The sequence below is a fragment of the Ranitomeya variabilis genome, chromosome 4 (assembly GCF_051348905.1).
Source record: "Ranitomeya variabilis isolate aRanVar5 chromosome 4, aRanVar5.hap1, whole genome shotgun sequence".
Classification (NCBI taxonomy): Eukaryota; Metazoa; Chordata; class Amphibia; order Anura; family Dendrobatidae; genus Ranitomeya; species Ranitomeya variabilis.
Genome location: NC_135235.1, coordinates 282,909,811 through 282,934,124, shown reverse-complemented (window position 1 = coordinate 282,934,124; position 24,314 = coordinate 282,909,811). Strand labels below are relative to the sequence as shown.

At 45.9% G+C, this 24,314-nt stretch overlaps 1 non-coding gene and 14 pseudogenes across 1 annotated transcript; all 15 read right to left on the bottom strand.

Annotated features, from left to right (window-relative positions):
- Positions 1-3,008: 3,008 nt before the first annotated feature.
- On the bottom strand, positions 3,009-3,217 carry LOC143771167 (U2 spliceosomal RNA; annotated as a pseudogene).
- A 1,179-nt stretch (positions 3,218-4,396) lies between these two features.
- On the bottom strand, positions 4,397-4,586 carry LOC143771218 (U2 spliceosomal RNA). Its single transcript, XR_013215035.1, has one exon. It is a non-coding gene; the product is annotated as a U2 spliceosomal RNA (small nuclear RNA).
- Positions 4,587-6,380: 1,794 nt separating this feature from the next.
- On the bottom strand, positions 6,381-6,595 carry LOC143771219 (U2 spliceosomal RNA; annotated as a pseudogene).
- A 1,231-nt stretch (positions 6,596-7,826) lies between these two features.
- On the bottom strand, positions 7,827-8,035 carry LOC143771203 (U2 spliceosomal RNA; annotated as a pseudogene).
- A 1,229-nt stretch (positions 8,036-9,264) lies between these two features.
- LOC143771206 (U2 spliceosomal RNA) lies at positions 9,265-9,473 on the bottom strand (annotated as a pseudogene).
- A 1,227-nt stretch (positions 9,474-10,700) lies between these two features.
- LOC143771184 (U2 spliceosomal RNA) lies at positions 10,701-10,912 on the bottom strand (annotated as a pseudogene).
- A 1,233-nt stretch (positions 10,913-12,145) lies between these two features.
- LOC143771333 (U2 spliceosomal RNA) lies at positions 12,146-12,360 on the bottom strand (annotated as a pseudogene).
- Positions 12,361-13,599: 1,239 nt separating this feature from the next.
- LOC143771209 (U2 spliceosomal RNA) lies at positions 13,600-13,814 on the bottom strand (annotated as a pseudogene).
- Positions 13,815-15,041: 1,227 nt separating this feature from the next.
- On the bottom strand, positions 15,042-15,253 carry LOC143771183 (U2 spliceosomal RNA; annotated as a pseudogene).
- A 1,233-nt stretch (positions 15,254-16,486) lies between these two features.
- Positions 16,487-16,701, bottom strand: LOC143771216 (U2 spliceosomal RNA; annotated as a pseudogene).
- A 1,235-nt stretch (positions 16,702-17,936) lies between these two features.
- On the bottom strand, positions 17,937-18,151 carry LOC143771208 (U2 spliceosomal RNA; annotated as a pseudogene).
- Positions 18,152-19,378: 1,227 nt separating this feature from the next.
- Positions 19,379-19,590, bottom strand: LOC143771182 (U2 spliceosomal RNA; annotated as a pseudogene).
- A 1,234-nt stretch (positions 19,591-20,824) lies between these two features.
- On the bottom strand, positions 20,825-21,039 carry LOC143771215 (U2 spliceosomal RNA; annotated as a pseudogene).
- A 1,227-nt stretch (positions 21,040-22,266) lies between these two features.
- Positions 22,267-22,478, bottom strand: LOC143771181 (U2 spliceosomal RNA; annotated as a pseudogene).
- A 1,233-nt stretch (positions 22,479-23,711) lies between these two features.
- On the bottom strand, positions 23,712-23,926 carry LOC143771212 (U2 spliceosomal RNA; annotated as a pseudogene).
- Positions 23,927-24,314: the final 388 nt, after the last annotated feature.

The window sequence follows — 24,314 nt, the reverse complement described above, 5'->3', positions numbered from 1 at the left end:
GTCTAATTTCTTTAGACTGCGAGGGTGTGATTGATGGGCATGAGCAGTGCCTATCTTCGCCTGTCACTCATCTCTTTCCGCCTTCTTCACACTGTGCGGCCTCATGGCCGTGGCATGCCATAAGGGTTCAGCTGGCGCTGCACAGTCTGAAGCAGGTGTAAGGACCCGAGTGAGAGGCTAACATATGTACTGCGCAAGGCCATGAATCCCAGCCCCGCAGTGTGAAACAATGTAAAGACACTGCGGGGCTGGGATTCATGGGCATCGCGAACCGCACCGGCCGACATCAAATGATGTCAGAAGACGGACAGCACATAGCCAAGGGATAACGCAACAGCGCAGACTCCTGAACAGAAAAATGCGACACTCAGGAGGCCGCGCCAAGCACCAAGGTGGTATTTTTGCCAGCTGTGCTGCGTCTCATTAAGAAGGGAACTCCCGCCTACAAGACAGTTTTGACTGTATAAGGGGCTAAATGTCATACGTGTTTCATTCAGCGTGTGCAAGGAACAAAAATAAAAGAGCAACCTTTGACTTGGGTAGCATTACTGCTGCCCAAGGTGGCTCTTGTAGTTTGGAACACCTGAGGGGGGGTTAAAGGTTAACTTTAAAATTGGTTCAATTAGGCTTCGGCCTACACTCTGCTCCTCCTGCAGAGCCTGGGCTCTAACACCGCCAGTTGGTGCCCGGAAGTGCTGGCTGCACAGAGCAAAACACACGCCACTGTGTCAGTGGGGTTCAGCAATGCCAGCTGTTCCCCTGCTGTGTAGCCGGCATCGTGTCCTGCAAACACCACGCAGACACAACAGACCTAAAGCTGCCGCCAGTGCAGGCTTCGGCCTACACTCTGCTCCCTCTGCTCCTCCTGCTGACCCTGGGCTCTAACACCGCCAGTTGGTGCCCGGAAGTGCTGGCTGCACAGAGCAAAACACCCGCCACTGTGTCAGTGGGGTTCAGCAACGCCAGCTGTTCCCCTGCTGTTTATCCGGCATCGTGTCCTGCAAACGCCATGCAGACACAAAGCTGCCGCCAGTGCAGGCTTCGGCCTACACTCTGCTCCCCCTGCTGACCATTTGCTCCAACACCGCTAGTTGGGGCTCTAGGAAGACAATCTTGAATAGGTCCCCATCCTGGTTCCAGTACCGTCAGCTGTTTCCGGGTAGAGCCTTTGGCTTAGGTGCCTCCTTCTGGGTATCCGAGTTCCACCAACGTCAGGATGGTCCTTGGTAGTGCTTTCTGGCATGGGTACCTCCTGCTTAGTAACCGGGTTCCAGTAACATCAGCTGGTCCTCGGTAGTTCCATTGGCTCTTGGACCTTCGGCTACCCATCCGGGTTCCAGTACCGTCAGCTGGTTCTCGGCAGTGTCTTTTGCTCTTGTACCTTCTGCTCCCCATCCTGGTTCCAGTACCATCAGCTGGTTCCAGGCAGAGCCTTTGGCTTAGGTGCCTCCTTCTGGGTATTCGAGTTCCACCAACGTCAGGTGGTCCTTGGTAGTGCTTTCTGGCACAGGTACCTCCTGCTTAGTAACCGGGTTCCAGTAACGTCAGTTGGTCCTCGGTAGTTCCATTGGCTCTTGGACCTTCGGCTACCCATCCGGGTTCCAGTACCGTCAGCTGGTTCTCGGCAGTGTCTTTTGCTCTTTTACCTTCTGCTCCCCATCCTGGTTCCAGTACCGTCAGCTGGTTCCGGGCAGAGCCTTTGGCTTAGGTGCCTCCTTCTGAGTATCCGAGTTCCACCAACGTCAGGTGGTCCTTGGTAGTGCTTTCTGGCACGGGTACCTCCTGCTTATTTACCGGGTTCCAGTAACATCAGCTGGTCCTCGGTAGTTCCATTGGCTCTTGGACCTTCGGGTAGCCATCCGAGTTCCAGTTCCATCAGCTGGTTCTCGACATTTTCTCAGCCTTCTTGCACCTTCTGCTACATTTCCAAGACCAAGACCCTAAAGAAGACGACCCGGAAGATCACCCCTAAGATGACGACGACACCAGAGACGACAACCACTGAGATGACGACGACCACTGAGATGACGACGACCCTGGAGACGATGACCCTGAAGACCACCCCGATGACGACGACGACGTCGACGACGACCCTGGAGACGACGACATGGAAGACCGAGAAGCAGAAGAACAAGAGGCTGCAGAACAAAGAGCAGAAGAACATTAAGCATAACACTAAATATCAGAGCAAAAGATATTATCTAAATTATAAGCAGAAGAAGACTAAGCAGTGTATGGGGGTGAGTCCGTTCCTCCTCGTGGTGCCCCTGGATAAAGCCTGATGCTGTAGGCCAAACTGAACGCGGACAAATGTAACTCTTTTGTGACAGGCAGAACGGAAGGTGTAATCTTCAAACTTTTATAGATAACAACTACAGGAATGCCTGTCACAAATAAGAATATGATGAAGAAGTAGAATATGAAGAAGAATAATAGTTTAATAAAAAGAATATGAAGAATGTAACAAAAAAAATAATAGCTAGAAGATGAAGAAGATGAATAAGGTGAAGAAGGAGATGTCAAAGATGCTGATGATGATGAAGAAGAAAGTGTGGGAGAAGTAAAAAATAAAGGTGAATGGCGTGGACACATCAATATCTGACAAAATAAAAAAAATCTTAACATAGTCAATATCTTTGTAACTCCAAGCGTCTTAAAAAATTTTTTAAATTCCTGCGATTCTATTTGATTGGGCTAAACCTATATGCCTTTAATGTCTCCGCCACCTCCCCCAATACATCCTACATTATTCTTAGTTGTTTTCCTTCATGTAGAATGAACCTACAAGGAAAGAAAGGGTTTATTTTAATTCTGATATTTTCGTCCCATTGACTTGCATTGGTATCGGGTATCGGTATCGGCGAGATCCGATATTTTGCCGGTATCGGCCGATACTTTCCGATACCGATACTTTCCGATATCAGAAGGTATTGCTCAACACTAATCGTGGGTTAAAAAACAACTTGCACTGATTTCAATTCAATCTGTTTTTGGAAACGGGATCAGAGAAGGAGTGCACTGTTCCCGGAGATACTGCAATAACGGGTCAATGCGTGAGTGGACAGAGCAAGCTCTTTTCCCATCTCCCTGATCTAAAAATCCATTTAATATATGGTCCCCAATTAGGAGATGTATCAGATATTAAACTGATAACAACAGATACTACAATTGATCTTAGGCGACGAAGACGATCATAGCCAAAAGGCCGAGAAGCGATAATCAAAAACAGTTTTGTACTTGTGCCGCCTTGAGGCCTGACACTGATCCTTCATCCTAGCCAGAAGGCCAAGGAACAATAACCAGAACTAGTTTTGCACTTGTGCCACACCAAGGCCTAACACTGATACCCTTTAGGGAGATGGAGCAAAAGATTGCCCAGAGGAGGACATTTTAGCAAACCGGACACCTTCACAATGGCAGGTTCTGCTGTTTGTTCAAGCTGTGAGCCCCTCATTTTAAATCTGCATAACCCCACCTCTTGTAACACTCCTACCCCTCTTTGTTCCTATGTGCCCTCAGGAGGAGGTGTGCGAGAGGAAAATTCAAAAAACAAACAAGCGAGCAGCTGTCTTCCCTTGGCTCTCCAGATGCTGGGTATAGACCCTGCTGCCTATCTACCACCATGCTGTTTGCCGCTGCTCCGGCAGCAGACTGAAGATGACTGCCACCGCGCTGCTTTTTATAGGCCAAGGACCCATTGTGACACGTGAGGGTTCCAGCCCATTGTGACACGTGGAACGACCATGGCCAAGGGCCAATTGTGACACGTGAGGATTCAGTGAACAGATTCTATCTAATGCAGGCAGCGCACCTGGTTGCTAGAAAGCATTAGAATACTCACACAGGTGGAGATAGGCAGCGTATTCGAGATCAGCACAGACACGATTTTTCCTTTTTTTAAATACATATGCACCAAATTTAAAAGTCAGTGGTCCACAAGAGGGAAACAAGGTTTTACAAAAGAATTCATGCGGTCACAAATGTGGTATGTATGGCAGAACTACTCATTGGATACTTCAATTTAAACGTCAAGTACTGACAGCAGGGGGGCCTAACTTTGTAGATAGATGGTACAGTATATATGCAACACAGTAACAAAGGCCTAATACAGGCCTACATCTTAACACACCTGATGCAACCAGTAAAGACAAATTGATTGATTGATTGATTGATTGATTTATTGCATATTGAATGCAATATAATGCTTGACATACATAGGTGAAAGCAAGGCAAGGTACACACACAAAATGTTGCAAATGGTCAAGCGAAAGCGAGCAAAATGCTACACTTGGCATCTGAAATGTGCTTCTTTGACCCTGAAAAGAATTCACACCGTGGGTTAAAACACAACTTGCGCTGATTTCAATTCAATCTGTTTTTGGAAACGGGATCAGAGAAGGAGTGCACTGTTCCCGGAGATACTGCAATAACGGGTCAACGCGTGAGTGGACAGAGCAAGCTCTTTTCCCATCTCCCTGTTCTAAAAATCCATTTAATATATGGTCCCCAATTAGGAGACGTATCAGATATTAAACTGATAACAACAGATACTACAATTGATCTTGGCCTGCGGCGGCGACGACGACTGTTATGATCCTTAGTGGCTGAGGATCACAAATAGACCAGCAAGTGATCAAACTTAGGACAAGCTCTAGGGAGATGGTAACTGGACTGATCGCAAATCTGAACCTATCCAACACAACTAGAGGTAGCCGGTGAACGTGCCTAAAAAATTCCTAGACGTCTCGAGCCAGCCTGAGAAACTAGCTACCCCTAAAGAGAAAGAAAGAACTCGCTTGCCTCCAGAGAAATAATCCCCAAAGATATAGAAGCCCCCAACAAATATTAACGGTGAAGTAAGAGGAAGGCACATACATAGGGATGAAATCAGATTCAGCAAAAGAGGCCCACTAATACTAGAAAGCAGAAAATAGAGCAGGGGTCTATGCAATCAATAAAAAACCCTTACAAAATATCCATCCTGAGATTTCAAGAACCCACGCACCAACTAACGGTGTGTGGGGAGAAACTCAGTCCACTAGAGCAACCAGCAAGCGAGGGAATCACATCTTAGCAAGCTGGACAAGAAAACATGATAAACACTAATGATCAAAAAATGAGCAAACAAACTTAGCTTGTCTTGGAGGGACTGGGAGCAAGGTAGTCAGAAGGAAACTGAGTAGCACTGATTACATCGACAGCCGGTAACAAGTGGAAGTGAAACAGAGCTATATAGGAACCTCCCAGAGGATAACGAAACAGCTGATAGCCAGAAACCAGCCGGATAACAAACAAAGCCACCAGGGGGAGCCCAAAGCAAAAGTCACACCATACCACCAGTGACCACAAGAGGGAGCCTGAAAACAGAGTTCACAACAGACGACGTTCATAGCCAAAAGGCCGAGAAGCGATAACCAAAAATAGTTTTGTACTTGTGCCGCCTTGAGGCCTGACACTGATCCTTCATCCTAGCCAGAAGGCCCTCCTACCCCTCTTTGTTCCTATGTGCCCTCAGGAGGAGGTGTGCGAGAGGGAAATTCCAAAAACAAACAAGCGAACAGCTGTCTTCCCTTGGCTCTCCAGATGCTGGGTATAGACCCTGCTGCCTATCTACCACCATGCTGCTTGCCGCTGCTCCGGCAGCAGACTGAAGATGACTGCCACCGCGCTGCTTTTTATAGGCCAAGGACCCATTGTGACACGTGAGGGTTCCAGCCCATTGTGACACGTGGAACGACCATGGCCAAGGGCCAATTGTGACACGTGAGGGTTCCGTGAACAGATTCTATCTAATGCAGGCAGCGCACCTGGTTGCTAGAAAGCATTAGAATACTCACACAAGTGGAGATAGGCAGCGTATTCGAGATCAGCACAGACACGATTTTTCCTTTTTTTAAATACATATACACCAAATTTAAAAGTCAGTGGTCCACAAGAGGGAAACAAGGTTTTACAAAAGAATTCATGCGGTCACAAATGTGGTATGTATGGCAGAACTACTCATTGGATACTTCAATTTAAACGCCAAGTACTGACAGCAGGGGGGCCTAGCTTTGTAGATGGATGGCACAGTATATATGCAACACAGTAACAAAGGCCTAATACAGGCCTACATATTAACACACCTGATGCAACCAGTAAAGACAAATTGATTGATTGATTGATTGCATATTGAATGCAATATAATGCTTGACATACATAGGTGAAAGCAAGGCAAGGCACACACACAAAATGTTGCAAATGGTCAAGCGAAAGCGAGAAAAATGCTACACTTGGCATCTGAAATGTGCTTCTTTGACCCTGAAAAGAATTCACATTGTGGGTTAAAAGACAACTTGCGCTGATTTCAATTCAATCTGTTTTTGGAAACCGGATCAGAGAAGGAGTGCACTGTTCCCGGAGATACTGCCATAACAGGTCAATGCGTGAGTGGACAGAGCAAGCTCTTTTCCCATCTCCCTGTTCTAAAAATCCATTTAATATATGGTCCCCAATAAGGAGACGTATCAGATATTAAACTGATAACAACAGATACTACAATTGATCTTGGGCGGCGGCGACGACGACGATCATAGCCAAAACACCAAGAAACGATAACCAAAAATGGTTTTGTACTTGTGCCGCCTTGAGGCCTAACACTGATCCTTCATCATAGCCAGAAGGCCAAGAAGCAATAACCAGAACACGTTTTGCACTTGTGCCGCACCAAGGCCTAACACTGATACCCTTTAGGGAGATGGAGCAAAAGATTGCCCTGAGGAGGACATTTTAGCAAACCGGACGCCTTCACAATGGCCGTTCTGCTGTTTGTTTAGGCTGTGAGCCCCTCGTTTTTAATCTGCATAACCCCACCTATTGTAACCCTCCTACCCCTCTTTGTTCCTATGTGCCCTCAGGAGGAGGTGTGCGAGAGGGAAATTCCATAAACAAACAAGCGAACAGCTGTCTTCCCTTGGCTCTCCAGATGCTGGGTATAGACCCTGCTGCCTATCTACCACCATGCTGCTTGCCGCTGCTCCGGCAGCAGACTGAAGATGACTGCCACCGCGCTGCTTTTTATAGGCCAAGGACCCATTGTGACACGTGAGGGTTCCAGCCCATTGTGACACGTGGAACGACCATGGCCAAGGGCCAATTGTGACACGTGAGGGTTCCAGCCCATTGTGACACGTGGAACGACCATGGCCAAGGGCCAATTGTGACACGTGAGGGTTCCGTGAACAGATTCTATCTAATGCAGGCAGCGCACCTGGTTGCTAGAAAGCATTAGAATACTCACACAGGTGGAGATAGGCAGCGTATTCGAGATCAGCACGGACACGATTTTTCCTTTTTTAAAATACATATACACCAAATTTAAAAGTCAGTGGTCCACAAGAGGGAAACAAGGTTTTACAAAAGAATTCATGCGGTCACAAATGTGGTATGTATGGCAGAACTACTCATTGGATACTTCAATTTAAACGCCAAGTACTGACAGCAGGGGGGCCTAACTTTGTAGATGGATGGCACAGTATATATGCAACACAGTAACAAAGGCCTAATACAGGCCTACATATTAACACACCTGATGCAACCAGTAAAGACAAATTGATTGATTGATTGATTGATTGCATATTGAATGCAATATAATGCTTGACATACATAGGTGAAAGCAAGGCAAGGCACACACACAAAATGTTGCAAATGGTCAAGCGAAAGCGAGAAAAATGCTACACTTGGCATCTGAAATGTGCTTCTTTGACCCTGAAAAGAATTCACATTGTGGGTTAAAAGACAACTTGCGCTGATTTCAATTCAATCTGTTTTTGGAAACCGGATCAGAGAAGGAGTGCACTGTTCCCGGAGATACTGCCATAACGGGTCAATGCGTGAGTGGACAGAGCAAGCTCTTTTCCCATCTCCCTGTTCTAAAAATCCATTTAATATATGGTCCCCAATAAGGAGACGTATCAGATATTAAACTGATAACAACAGATACTACAATTGATCTTGGGCGGCGGCGATGATCATAGCCAAAACACCAAGAAGCGATAACCAAAAATGGTTTTGTACTTGTGCCGCCTTGAGGCCTAACACTGATCCTTCATCATAGCCAGAAGGCCAAGAAGCAATAACCAGAACTCGTTTTGCACTTGTGCCGCACCAAGGCCTAACACTGATACCCTTTAGGGAGATGGAGCAAAAGATTGCCCTGAGGAGGACATTTTAGCAAACCGGACGCCTTGACAATGGCCGTTCTGCTGTTTGTTTAGGCTGTGAGCCCCTCGTTTTTAATCTGCATAACCCCACCTATTGTAACCCTCCTACCCCTCTTTGTTCCTATGTGCCCTCAGGAGGAGGTGTGCGAGAGGGAAATTCCATAAACAAACAAGCGAACAGCTGTCTTCCCTTGGCTCTCCAGATGCTGGGTATAGACCCTGCTGCCTATCTACCACCATGCTGCTTGCCGCTGCTCCGGCAGCAGACTGAAGATGACTGCCACCGCGCTGCTTTTTATAGGCCAAGGACCCATTGTGACACGTGAGGGTTCCAGCCCATTGTGACACGTGGAACGACCATGGCCAAGGGCCAATTGTGACACGTGAGGGTTCCAGCCCATTGTGACACGTGGAACGACCATGGCCAAGGGCCAATTGTGACACGTGAGGGTTCCGTGAACAGATTCTATCTAATGCAGGCAGCGCACCTGGTTGCTAGAAAGCATTAGAATACTCACACAGGTGGAGATAGGCAGCGTATTCGAGATCAGCACGGACACGATTTTTCCTTTTTTAAAATACATATACACCAAATTTAAAAGTCAGTGGTCCACAAGAGGGAAACAAGGTTTTACAAAAGAATTCATGCGGTCACAAATGTGGTATGTATGGCAGAACTACTCATTGGATACTTCAATTTAAACGCCAAGTACTGACAGCAGGGGGGCCTAACTTTGTAGATGGATGGCACAGTATATATGCAACACAGTAACAAAGGCCTAATACAGGCCTACATCTTAACACACCTGATGCAACCAGTAAAGACAAATTGATTGATTGATTGATTGATTGCATATTGAATGCAATATAATGCTTGACATACATAGGTGAAAGCAAGGCAAGGCACACACAAAATGTTGCAAATGGTCAAGCGAAAGAGAGAAAAATGCTACACTTGGCATCTGAAATGTGCTTCTTTGACCCTGAAAAGAATTCACATTGTGGGTTAAAACACAACTTGCGCTGATTTCAATTCAATCTGTTTTTGGAAACCGGATCAGAGAAGGAGTGCACTGTTCCCGGAGATACTGCCATAACGGGTCAATGCGTGAGTGGACAGAGCAAGCTCTTTTCCCATCTTCCTGTTCTAAAAATCCATTTAATATATGGTCCCCAATAAGGAGACGTATCAGATATTAAACTGATAACAACAGATACTACAAATGATCTTGGGCGACGACGACGATCATAGCCAAAACGCCAAGAAGCGATAACCAAAAATGGTTTTGTACTTGTGCCGCCTTGAGGCCTAACACTGATCCTTCATCATAGCCAGAAGGCCAAGAAGCAATAACCAGAACTCGTTTTGCACTTGTGCCGCACCAAGGCCTAACACTGATACCCTTTAGGGAGATGGAGCAAAAGATTGCCCTGAGGAGGACATTTTAGCAAACCGGACGCCTTGACAATGGCCGTTCTGCTGTTTGTTCAGGCTGTGAGCCCCTCATTTTTAATCTGCATAACCCCACCTATTGTAACCCTCCTACCCCTCTTTGTTCCTATGTGCCCTCAGGAGGAGGTGTGCGAGAGGGAAATTCCAAAAACAAACAAGCGAACAGCTGTCTTCCCTTGGCTGTCCAGATGCTGGGTATAGACCCTGCTGCCTATCTACCACCATGCTGCTTGCCGCTGCTCCGGCAGCAGACTGAAGATGACTGCCACCGCGCTGCTTTTTATAGGCCAAGGACCCATTGTGACACGTGAGGGTTCCAGCCCATTGTGACACGTGGAACGACCATGGCCAAGGGCCAATTGTGACACGTGAGGGTTCCAGCCCATTGTGACACGTGGAACGATCATGGCCAAGGGCCAATTGTGACACGTGAGGGTTCCGTGAATAGATTCTATCTAATGAAGGCAGCGTACCTGGTTGCTAGAAAGCATTAGAATAATCACACAAGTGGAGATAGGCAGCGTATTCGAGATCAGCACGGACACGATTTTTCCTTTTTTTAAATACATATACACCAAATTTAAAAGTCAGTGGTCCACAAGAGGGAAACAAGGTTTTACAAAAGAATTCATGCGGTCACAAATGTGGTATGTATGGCAGAACTACTCATTGGATACTTCAATTTAAACGCCAAGTACTGACAGCAGGGGGGCCTAACTTTGTAGATGGATGGCACAGTATATATGCAACACAGTAACAAAGGCCTAATACAGGCCTACATCTTAACACACCTGATGCAACCAGTAAAGACAAATTGATTGATTGATTGATTGCATATTGAATGCAATATAATGCTTGACATACATAGGTGAAAGCAAGGCAAGGCACACACACAAAATGTTGCAAATGGTCAAGCGAAAGAGAGAAAAATGCTACACTTGGCATCTGAAATGTGCTTCTTTGACCCTGAAAAGAATTCACATTGTGGGTTAAAACACAACTTGCGCTGATTTCAATTCAATCTGTTTTTGGAAACCGGATCAGAGAAGGAGTGCACTGTTCCCGGAGATACTGCCATAACGGGTCAATGCGTGAGTGGACAGAGCAAGCTCTTTTCCCATCTTCCTGTTCTAAAAATCCATTTAATATATTGTCCCCAATAAGGAGACGTATCAGATATTAAACTGATAACAACAGATACTACAATTGATCTTTGGCGGCGGCGACGACGATCATAGCCAAAACGCCAAGAAGCGATAACCAAAAATGGTTTTGTACTTGTGCCGCCTTGAGACCTAACACTGATCCTTCATCATAGCCAGAAGGCCAAGAAGCAATAACCAGAACTCGTTTTGCACTTGTGGCGCACCAAGGCTTAACACTGATACCCTTTAGGGAGATGGAGCAAAAAATTGCCCTGAGGAGGACATTTTAGCAAACCGGACGCCTTGACAATGGCCATTCTGCTGTTTGATCAGGCTGTGAGCCCCTCATTTTTAATCTGCATAACCCCACCTATTGTAACCCTCCTACCCCTCTTTGTTCCTATGTGCCCTCAGGAGGAGGTGTGCGAGAGGGAAATTCCAAAAACAAACAAGCGAACAGCTGTCTTCCCTTGGCTCTCCAGATGCTGGGTATAGACCCTGCTGCCTATCTACCACCATGCTGCTTGCCGCTGCTCCGGCAGCAGACTGAAGATGACTGCCACCGCGCTGCTTTTTATAGGCCAAGGACCCATTGTGACACGTGAGGGTTCCAGCCCATTGTGACACGTGGAACGACCATGGCCAAGGGCCAATTGTGACACGTGAGGGTTCCAGCCCATTGTGACACGTGGAACGACCATGGCCAAGGGCCAATTGTGACACGTGAGGGTTCCGTGAACAGATTCTATCTAATGAAGGCAGCGTACCTGGTTGCTAGAAAGCATTAGAATAATCACAAAAGTGGAGATAGGCAGCGTATTCGAGATCAGCACGGACACGATTTTTCCTTTTTTTAAATACATATACACCAAATTTAAAAGTCAGTGGTCCACAAGAGGGAAACAAGGTTTTACAAAAGAATTCATGCGGTCACAAATGTGGTATGTATGGCAGAACTACTCATTGGATACTTCAATTTAAACGCCAAGTACTGACAGCAGGGGGGCCTAACTTTGTAGATGGATGGCACAGTATATATGCAACACAGTAACAAAGGCCTAATACAGGCCTATCTTACCACACCTGATGCAACCAGTAAAGACAAATTGATTGATTGATTGATTGATTGATTGCATATTGAATGCAATATAATGCTTGACATACATAGGTGAAAGCAAGGCAAGGCACACACACAAAATGTTGCAAATGGTCAAGCGAAAGAGAGAAAAATGCTACACTTGGCATCTGAAATGTGCTTCTTTGACCCTGAAAAGAATTCACATTGTGGGTTAAAACACAACTTGCGCTGATTTCAATTCAATCTGTTTTTGGAAACCGGATCAGAGAAGGAGTGCACTGTTCCCGGAGATACTGCCATAACGGGTCAATGTGTGAGTGGACAGAGCAAGCTCTTTTCCCATCTCCCTGTTCTAAAAATCCATTTATTATATGGTCCCCAATTAGGAGACGTATCAGATATTAAATTGATAACAACAGATACTACAATTCATCTTGGGCGGCGGCGACGACGACGATCATAGCCAAAACGCCAAGAAGCGATAACCAAAAATGGTTTTGTACTTGTGCCGCCTTGAGGCCTAACACTGATCCTTCATCATAGCCAGAAGGCCAAGAAGCAATAACCAGAACTCGTTTTGCACTTGTGCCACACCAAGGCCTAACACTGATACCCTTTAGGGAGATGGAGCAAAAGATTGCCCTGAGGAGGACATTTTAGCAAACCGGACGCCTTGACAATGGCCGTTCTGCTGTTTGTTCAGGCTGTGAGCCCCTCATTTTTAATCTGCATAACCCCACCTATTGTAACCCTCCTATCCCTCTTTGTTCCTATGTGCCCTCAGGAGGAGGTGTGCGAGAGGGAAATTCCAAAAACAAACAAGCGAACAGCTGTCTTCCCTTGGCTCTCCAGATGCTGGGTATAGACCCTGCTGCCTATCTACCACCATGCTGCTTGCCGCTGCTCCGGCAGCAGACTGAAGATGACTGCCACCGCGCTGCTTTTTATAGGCCAAGGACCCATTGTGACACGTGAGGGTTCCAGCCCATTGTGACACGTGGAACGACCATGGCCAAGGGCCAATTGTGACACGTGAGGGTTCCAGCCCATTGTGACACGTGGAACGACCATGGCCAAGGGCCAATTGTGACACGTGAGGGTTCCGTGAACAGATTCTATCTAATGCAGGCAGCGCACCTGGTTGCTAGAAAGCATTAGAATACTCACACAAGTGGAGATAGGCAGCGTATTCGAGATCAGCACGGACACGATTTTTCCTTTTTTTAAATACATATACACCAAATTTAAAAGTCAGTGGTCCACAAGAGGGAAACAAGGTTTTACAAAAGAATTCATGCGGTCACAAATGTGGTATGTATGGCAGAACTACTCATTGGATACTTTAATTTAAACGCCAAGTACTGACAGCAGGGGGGCCTAACTTTGTAGATGGATGGCACAGTATATATGCAACACAGTAACAAAGGCCTAATACAGGCCTACATCTTAACACACCTGATGCAACCAGTAAAGACAAATTGATTGATTGATTGATTGATTGATTGATTGCATATTGAATGCAATATAATGCTTGACATACATAGGTGAAAGCAAGGCAAGGCACACACACAAAATGTTGCAAATGGTCAAGCGAAAGAGAGAAAAATGCTACACTTGCATTCTGAAATGTGCTTCTTTGACCCTGAAAAGAATTCACATTGTGGGTTAAAAGACAACTTGCGCTGATTTCAATTCAATCTGTTTTTGGAAACCGGATCAGAGAAGGAGTGCACTGTTCCCGGAGATACTGCCATAACGGGTCAATGCGTGAGTGGACAGAGCAAGCTCTTTTCCCATCTTCCTGTTCTAAAAATCCATTTAATATATGGTCCCCAATAAGGAGACGTATCAGATATTAAACTGATAACAACAGATACTACAAATGATCTTGGGCGACGGCGACGACGACGATCATAGCCAAAACGCCAAGAAGCGATAACCAAAAATGGTTTTGTACTTGTGCCGCCTTGAGGACTAACACTGATCCTTCATCATAGCCAGAAGGCCAAGAAGCAATAACCAGAACTCGTTTTGCACTTGTGCCGCACCAAGGCCTAACACTGATACCCTTTAGGGAGATGGAGCAAAAGATTGCCCTGAGGAGGACATTTTAGCAAACCGGACGCCTTGACAATGGCCGTTCTGCTGTTTGTTCAGGCTGTGAGCCCCTCATTTTTAATCTGCATAACCCCACCTATTGTAACCCACCTACCCCTCTTTGTTCCTATGTGCCCTCAGGAGGAGGTGTGCGAGAGGGAAATTCCAAAAACAAACAAGCGAACAGCTGTCTTCCCTTGGCTCTCCAGATGCTGGGTATAGACCCTGCTGCCTATCTACCACCATGCTGCTTGCCGCTGCTCCGGCAGCAGACTGAAGATGACTGCCACCGCGCTGCTTTTTATAGGCCAAGGACCCATTGTGACACGTGAGGGTTCCAGCCCATTGTGACACGTGGAACGACCATGGCCAAGGGCCAATTGTGACACGTGAGGGTTCCAGCCCATTGTGACACGTGGAACGACCATGGCCAAGGGCCAATTGTGACACGTGAGGGTTCCGTGAACAGATTCTATCTAATGAAGGCAGCGTACCTGGTTGCTAGAAAGCATTAGAATAATCACACAAGTGGAGATAGGCAGCGTATTCGAGATCAGCACGGACACGATTTTTCCTTTTTTTAAATACATATACACCAAATTTAAAAGTCAGTGGTCCACAAGAGGGAAACAAGGTTTTACAAAAGAATTCATGCGGTCACAAATGTGGTATGTATGGCAGAACTACTCATTGGATACTTCAATTTAAACGCAAAGTACTGACAGCAGGGGGGCCTAACTTTGTAGATGGATGGCACAGTATATATGCAACACAGTAACAAAGGCCTAATACAGGCCTACATCTTAACACACCTGATGCAACCAGTAAAGACAAATTGATTGATTGATTGATTGCATATTGAATGCAATATAATGCTTGACATACATAGGTGAAAGCAAGGCAAGGCACACACACAAAATGTTGCAAATGGTCAAGCGAAAGAGAGAAAAATGCTACACTTGGCATCTGAAATGTGCTTCTTTGACCCTGAAAAGAATTCACATTGTGGGTTAAAACACAACTTGCGCTGATTTCAATTCAATCTGTTTTTGGAAACCGGATCAGAGAAGGAGTGCACTGTTCCCGGAGATACTGCCATAACGGGTCAATGCGTGAGTGGACAGAGCAAGCTCTTTTCCCATCTTCCTGTTCTAAAAATCCATTTAATATATTGTCCCCAATAAGGAGACGTATCAGATATTAAACTGATAACAACAGATACTACAATTGATCTTTGGCGGCGGCGACGACGATCATAGCCAAAACGCCAAGAAGCGATAACCAAAAATGGTTTTGTACTTGTGCCGCCTTGAGACCTAACACTGATCCTTCATCATAGCCAGAAGGCCAAGAAGCAATAACCAGAACTCGTTTTGCACTTGTGGCGCACCAAGGCTTAACACTGATACCCTTTAGGGAGATGGAGCAAAAAATTGCCCTGAGGAGGACATTTTAGCAAACCGGACGCCTTGACAATGGCCATTCTGCTGTTTGATCAGGCTGTGAGCCCCTCATTTTTAATCTGCATAACCCCACCTATTGTAACCCTCCTACCCCTCTTTGTTCCTATGTGCCCTCAGGAGGAGGTGTGCGAGAGGGAAATTCCAAAAACAAACAAGCGAACAGCTGTCTTCCCTTGGCTCTCCAGATGCTGGGTATAGACCCTGCTGCCTATCTACCACCATGCTGCTTGCCGCTGCTCCGGCAGCAGACTGAAGATGACTGCCACCGCGCTGCTTTTTATAGGCCAAGGACCCATTGTGACACGTGAGGGTTCCAGCCCATTGTGACACGTGGAACGACCATGGCCAAGGGCCAATTGTGACACGTGAGGGTTCCAGCCCATTGTGACACGTGGAACGACCATGGCCAAGGGCCAATTGTGACACGTGAGGGTTCCGTGAACAGATTCTATCTAATGAAGGCAGCGTACCTGGTTGCTAGAAAGCATTAGAATAATCACAAAAGTGGAGATAGGCAGCGTATTCGAGATCAGCACGGACACGATTTTTCCTTTTTTTAAATACATATACACCAAATTTAAAAGTCAGTGGTCCACAAGAGGGAAACAAGGTTTTACAAAAGAATTCATGCGGTCACAAATGTGGTATGTATGGCAGAACTACTCATTGGATACTTCAATTTAAACGCCAAGTACTGACAGCAGGGGGGCCTAACTTTGTAGATGGATGGCACAGTATATATGCAACACAGTAACAAAGGCCTAATACAGGCCTATATTACCACACCTGATGCAACCAGTAAAGACAAATTGATTGATTGATTGATTGATTGATTGCATATTGAATGCAATATAATGCTTGACATACATAGGTGAAAGCAAGGCAAGGCACACACACAAAATGTTGCAAATGGTCAAGCGAAAGAGAGAAAAATGCTACACTTGGCATCTGAAATGTGCTTCTTTGACCCTGAAAAGAATTCACATCTTGGGTTAAAACACAACTTGCGCTGATTTCAATTCAATCTGTTTTTGGAAACCGGATCAGAGAAGGAGTGCACTGTTCCCGGAGATACTGCCATAACGGGTCAATGCGTGAGTGGACAGAGCAAGCTCTTTTCCCATCTCCCTGTTCTAAAAATCCATTTAATATATGGTCCCCAATTATGAGACGTATCAGATATTAAACTGATAACAACAGATACTACAATTGATCTTGGGCGGCGGCGACGACGACGATCATAGCCAAAACGCCAAGAAGCGATAACCAAAAATGGTTTTGTACTTGTGCTGCCTTGAGGCCTAACACTGATCCTTCATCATAGCCAGAAGGCCAAGAAGCAATAACCAGAACTCGTTTTGCACTTGTGCCACACCATGGCCTAACACTGATACCCTTTAGGGAGATGGAGCAAAAGATTGCCCTGAGGAGGACATTTTAGCAAACCGGACGCCTTGACAATGGCCGTACTGCTGTTTGTTCAGGCTGTGAGCCCCTCGTTTTTAATCTGCATAACCCCACCTATTGTAACCCTCCTACCCCTCTTTGTTCCTATGTGCCCTCAGGAGGAGGTGTGCGACAGGGAAATTCCAAAAACAAACAAGCGAACAGCTGTCTTCCCTTGGCTCTCCAGATGCTGGGTATAGACCCTGCTGCCTATCTACCACCATGCTGCTTGCCGCTGCTCCGGCAGCAGACTGAAGATGACTGCCACCGCGCTGCTTTTTATAGGCCAAGGACCCATTGTGACACGTGAGGGTTGCAGCCCATTGTGACATGTGGAACGACCATGGTCAAGGGCCAATTGTGACACGTGAGGGTTCCAGCCCATTGTGACACGTGGAACGACCATGGCCAAGGGCCAATTGTGACACGTGAGGGTTCCGTGAACAGATTCTATCTAATGCAGGCAGCACACCTGGTTGCTAGAAAGCATTAGAATACTCACACAGGTGGAGATAGGCAGCGTATTCGAGATCAGCACGGACACGATTTTTCCTTTTTTTAAATACATATACACCAAATTTAAAAGTCAGTGGTCCACAAGAGGGAAACAAGGTTTTACAAAAGAATTCATGCGGTCACAAATGTGGTATGTATGGCAGAACTACTCATTGGATACTTCAATTTAAACGCCAAGTACTGACAGCAGGGGGGCCTAACTTTGTAGATGGATGGCACAGTATATATGCAACACAGTAACAAAGGCCTAATACAGGCCTACATCTTAACACACCTGATGCAACCAGTAAAGACAAATTGATTGATTGATTGATTGATTGATTGCATATTGAATGCAATATAATGCTTGACATACATAGGTGAAAGCAAGGCAAGGCACACACACAAAATGTTGCAAATGGTCAAGCGAAAGAGAGAAAAATGCTACACTTGCATTCTGAAATGTGCTTCTTTGACCCTGAAAAGAATTCACATTGTGGGTTAAAAGACAACTTGCGCTGATTTCAATTCAATCTGTTTTTGGAAACCGGATCAGAGAAGGAGTGCACTGTTCCCGGAGATACTGCCATAACGGGTCAATGCGTGAGTGGACAGAGCAAGCTCTTTTCCCATCTTCCTGTTCTAAAAATCCATTTAATATATGGTCCCCAATAAGGAGACGTATCAGATATTAAACTGATAACAACAGATACTACAAATGATCTTGGGCGACGGCGACGACGACGATCATAGCCAAAACGCCAAGAAGCGATAACCAAAAATGGTTTTGTACTTGTGCCGCCTTGAGGACTAACACTGATCCTTCATCATAGCCAGAAGGCCAAGAAGCAATAACCAGAACTCGTTTTGCACTTGTGCCGCACCAAGGCCTAACACTGATACCCTTTAGGGAGATGGAGCAAAAGATTGCCCTGAGGAGGACATTTTAGCAAACCGGACGCCTTGACAATGGCCGTTCTGCTGTTTGTTCAGGCTGTGAGCCCCTCATTTTTAATCTGCATAACCCCACCTATTGTAACCCTCCTACCCCTCTTTGTTCCTATGTGCCCTCAGGAGGAGGTGTGCGAGAGGGAAATTCCAAAAACAAACAAGCGAACAGCTGTCTTCCCTTGGCTCTCCAGATGCTGGGTATAGACCCTGCTGCCTATCTACCACCATGCTGCTTGCCGCTGGTCCGGCAGCAGACTGAAGATGACTGCCACCGCGCTGCTTTTTATAGGCCAAGGACCCATTGTGACACGTGAGGGTTCCAGCCCATTGTGACACGTGGAACGACCATGGCCAAGGGCCAATTGTGACACGTGAGGGTTCCAGCCCATTGTGACACGTGGAACGACCATGGCCAAGGGCCAATTGTGACACGTGAGGGTTCCGTGAACAGATTCTATCTAATGAAGGCAGCGTACCTGGTTGCTAGAAAGCATTAGAATAATCACACAAGTGGAGATAGGCAGCGTATTCGAGATCAGCACGGACACGATTTTTCCTTTTTTTAAATACATATACACCAAATTTAAAAGTCAGTGGTCCACAAGAGGGAAACAAGGTTTTACAAAAGAATTCATGCGGTCACAAATGTGGTATGTATGGCAGAACTACTCATTGGATACTTCAATTTAAACGCAAAGTACTGACAGCAGGGGGGCCTAACTTTGTAGATGGATGGCACAGTATATATGCAACACAGTAACAAAGGCCTAATACAGGCCTACATCTTAACACACCTGATGCAACCAGTAAAGACAAATTGATTGATTGATTGATTGCATATTGAATGCAATATAATGCTTGACATACATAGGTGAAAGCAAGGCAAGGCACACACACAAAATGTTGCAAATGGTCAAGCGAAAGAGAGAAAAATGCTACACTTGGCATCTGAAATGTGCTTCTTTGACCCTGAAAAGAATTCACATTGTGGGTTAAAACACAACTTGCGCTGATTTCAATTCAATCTGTTTTTGGAAACCGGATCAGAGAAGGAGTGCACTGTTCCCGGAGATACTGCCATAACGGGTCAATGCGTGAGTGGACAGAGCAAGCTCTTTTCCCATCTTCCTGTTCTAAAAATCCATTTAATATATTGTCCCCAATAAGGAGACGTATCAGATATTAAACTGATAACAACAGATACTACAATTGATCTTTGGCGGCGGCGACGACGATCATAGCCAAAACGCCAAGAAGCGATAACCAAAAATGGTTTTGTACTTGTGCTGCCTTGAGGCCTAACACTGATCCTTCATCATAGCCAGAAGGCCAAGAAGCAATAACCAGAACTCGTTTTGCACTTGTGCCACACCATGGCCTAACACTGATACCCTTTAGGGAGATGGAGCAAAAGATTGCCCTGAGGAGGACATTTTAGCAAACCGGACGCCTTGACAATGGCCGTACTGCTGTTTGTTCAGGCTGTGACCCCTCATTTTTAATCTGCATAACCCCACCTATTGTAACCCTCCTACCCCTCTTTGTTCCTATGTGCCCTCAGGAGGAGGTGTGCGACAGGGAAATTCCAAAAACAAACAAGCGAACAGCTGTCTTCCCTTGGCTCTCCAGATGCTGGGTATAGACCCTGCTGCCTATCTACCACCATGCTGCTTGCCGCTGCTCCGGCAGCAGACTGAAGATGACTGCCACCGCGCTGCTTTTTATAGGCCAAGGACCCATTGTGACACGTGAGGGTTGCAGCCCATTGTGACATGTGGAACGACCATGGTCAAGGGCCAATTGTGACACGTGAGGGTTCCAGCCCATTGTGACACGTGGAACGACCATGGCCAAGGGCCAATTGTGACACGTGAGGGTTCCGTGAACAGATTCTATCTAATGCAGGCAGCACACCTGGTTGCTAGAAAGCATTAGAATACTCACACAGGTGGAGATAGGCAGCGTATTCGAGATCAGCACGGACACGATTTTTCCTTTTTTTAAATACATATACACCAAATTTAAAAGTCAGTGGTCCACAAGAGGGAAACAAGGTTTTACAAAAGAATTCATGCGGTCACAAATGTGGTATGTATGGCAGAACTACTCATTGGATACTTCAATTTAAACGCCAAGTACTGACAGCAGGGGGGCCTAACTTTGTAGATGGATGGCACAGTATATATGCAACACAGTAACAAAGGCCTAATACAGGCCTACATCTTAACACACCTGATGCAACCAGTAAAGACAAATTGATTGATTGATTGATTGATTGATTGCATATTGAATGCAATATAATGCTTGACATACATAGGTGAAAGCAAGGCAAGGCACACACACAAAATGTTGCAAATGGTCAAGCGAAAGAGAGAAAAATGCTACACTTGGCATCTGAAATGTGCTTCTTTGACCCTGAAAAGAATTCACATCGTGGGTTAAAACACAACTTGCGCTGATTTCAATTCAATCTGTTTTTGGAAACCGGATCAGAGAAGGAGTGCACTGTTCCCGGAGATACTGCCATAACGGGTCAATGCGTGAGTGGACAGAGCAAGCTCTTTTCCCATCTCCCTGTTCTAAAAATCCATTTAATATATGGTCCCCAATTATGAGACGTATCAGATATTAAACTGATAACAACAGATACTACAATTGATCTTGGGCGGCGGCGACGACGACGATCATAGCCAAAACGCCAAGAAGCGATAACCAAAAATGGTTTTGTACTTGTGCTGCCTTGAGGCCTAACACTGATCCTTCATCATAGCCAGAAGGCCAAGAAGCAATAACCAGAACTCGTTTTGCACTTGTGCCACACCATGGCCTAACACTGATACCCTTTAGGGAGATGGAGCAAAAGATTGCCCTGAGGAGGACATTTTAGCAAACCGGACGCCTTGACAATGGCCGTACTGCTGTTTGTTCAGGCTGTGAGCCCCTCGTTTTTAATCTGCATAACCCCACCTATTGTAACCCTCCTACCCCTCTTTGTTCCTATGTGCCCTCAGGAGGAGGTGTGCGACAGGGAAATTCCAAAAACAAACAAGCGAACAGCTGTCTTCCCTTGGCTCTCCAGATGCTGGGTATAGACCCTGCTGCCTATCTACCACCATGCTGCTTGCCGCTGCTCCGGCAGCAGACTGAAGATGACTGCCACCGCGCTGCTTTTTATAGGCCAAGGACCCATTGTGACACGTGAGGGTTGCAGCCCATTGTGACATGTGGAACGACCATGGCCAAGGGCCAATTGTGACACGTGAGGGTTCCAGCCCATTGTGACACGTGGAACGACCATGGCCAAGGGCCAATTGTGACACGTGAGGGTTCCGTGAACATATTCTATCTAATGCAGGCAGCACACCTGGTTGCTAGAAAGCATTAGAATACTCACACAGGTGGAGATAGGCAGCGTATTCGAGATCAGCACGGACACGATTTTTCCTTTTTTTAAATACATATACACCAAATTTAAAAGTCAGTGGTCCACAAGAGGGAAACAAGGTTTTACAAAAGAATTCATGCGGTCACAAATGTGGTATGTATGGCAGAACTACTCATTGGATACTTCAATTTAAACGCAAAGTACTGACAGCAGGGGGGCCTAACTTTGTAGATGGATGGCACAGTATATATGCAACACAGTAACAAAGGCCTAATACAGGCCTACATCTTAACACACCTGATGCAACCAGTAAAGACAAATTGATTGATTGATTGATTGCATATTGAATGCAATATAATGCTTGACATACATAGGTGAAAGCAAGGCAAGGCACACACACAAAATGTTGCAAATGGTCAAGCGAAAGAGAGAAAAATGCTACACTTGGCATCTGAAATGTGCTTCTTTGACCCTGAAAAGAATTCACATTGTGGGTTAAAACACAACTTGCGCTGATTTCAATTCAATCTGTTTTTGGAAACCGGATCAGAGAAGGAGTGCACTGTTCCCGGAGATACTGCCATAACGGGTCAATGCGTGAGTGGACAGAGCAAGCTCTTTTCCCATCTTCCTGTTCTAAAAATCCATTTAATATATTGTCCCCAATAAGGAGACGTATCAGATATTAAACTGATAACAACAGATACTACAATTGATCTTTGGCGGCGGCGACGACGATCATAGCCAAAACGCCAAGAAGCGATAACCAAAAATGGTTTTGTACTTGTGCCGCCTTGAGACCTAACACTGATCCTTCATCATAGCCAGAAGGCCAAGAAGCAATAACCAGAACTCGTTTTGCACTTGTGGCGCACCAAGGCTTAACACTGATAACCTTTAGGGAGATGGAGCAAAAAATTGCCCTGAGGAGGACATTTTAGCAAACCGGACGCCTTGACAATGGCCATTCTGCTGTTTGATCAGGCTGTGAGCCCCTCATTTTTAATCTGCATAACCCCACCTATTGTAACCCTCCTACCCCTCTTTGTTCCTATGTGCCCTCAGGAGGAGGTGTGCGAGAGGGAAATTCCAAAAACAAACAAGCGAACAGCTGTCTTCCCTTGGCTCTCCAGATGCTGGGTATAGACCCTGCTGCCTATCTACCACCATGCTGCTTGCCGCTGCTCCGGCAGCAGACTGAAGATGACTGCCACCGCGCTGCTTTTTATAGGCCAAGGACCCATTGTGACACGTGAGGGTTCCAGCCCATTGTGACACGTGGAACGACCATGGCCAAGGGCCAATTGTGACACGTGAGGGTTCCAGCCCATTGTGACACGTGGAACGACCATGGCCAAGGGCCAATTGTGACACGTGAGGGTTCCGTGAACAGATTCTATCTAATGAAGGCAGCGTACCTGGTTGCTAGAAAGCATTAGAATAATCACAAAAGTGGAGATAGGCAGCGTATTCGAGATCAGCACGGACACGATTTTTCCTTTTTTTAAATACATATACACCAAATTTAAAAGTCAGTGGTCCACAAGAGGGAAACAAGGTTTTACAAAAGAATTCATGCGGTCACAAATGTGGTATGTATGGCAGAACTACTCATTGGATACTTCAATTTAAACGCCAAGTACTGACAGCAGGGGGGCCTAACTTTGTAGATGGATGGCACAGTATATATGCAACACAGTAACAAAGGCCTAATACAGGCCTATCTTACCACACCTGATGCAACCAGTAAAGACAAATTGATAGATTGATTGATTGATTGATTGCATATTGAATGCAATATAATGCTTGACATACATAGGTGAAAGCAAGGCAAGGCACACACACAAAATGTTGCAAATGGTCAAGCGAAAGAGAGAAAAATGCTACACTTGGCATCTGAAATGTGCTTCTTTGACCCTGAAAAGAATTCACATCTTGGGTTAAAACACAACTTGCGCTGATTTCAATTCAATCTGTTTTTGGAAACCGGATCAGAGAAGGAGTGCACTGTTCCCGGAGATACTGCCATAACGGGTCAATGCGTGAGTGGACAGAGCAAGCTCTTTTCCCATCTCCCTGTTCTAAAAATCCATTTAATATATGGTCCCGAATTATGAGACGTATCAGATATTAAACTGATAACAACAGATACTACAATTGATCTTGGGCGGCGGCGACGACGACGATCATAGCCAAAACGCCAAGAAGCGATAACCAAAAATGGTTTTGTACTTGTGCTGCCTTGAGGCCTAACACTGATCCTTCATCATAGCCAGAAGGCCAAGAAGCAATAACCAGAACTCGTTTTGCACTTGTGCCACACCATGGCCTAACACTGATACCCTTTAGGGAGATGGAGCAAAAGATTGCCCTGAGGAGGACATTTTAGCAAACCGGACGCCTTGACAATGGCCGTACTGCTGTTTGTTCAGGCTGTGAGCCCCTCATTTTTAATCTGCATAACCCCACCTATTGTAACCCTCCTACCCCTCTTTGTTCCTATGTGCCCTCAGGAGGAGGTGTGCGACAGGGAAATTCCAAAAACAAACAAGCGAACAGCTGTCTTCCCTTGGCTCTCCAGATGCTGGGTATAGACCCTG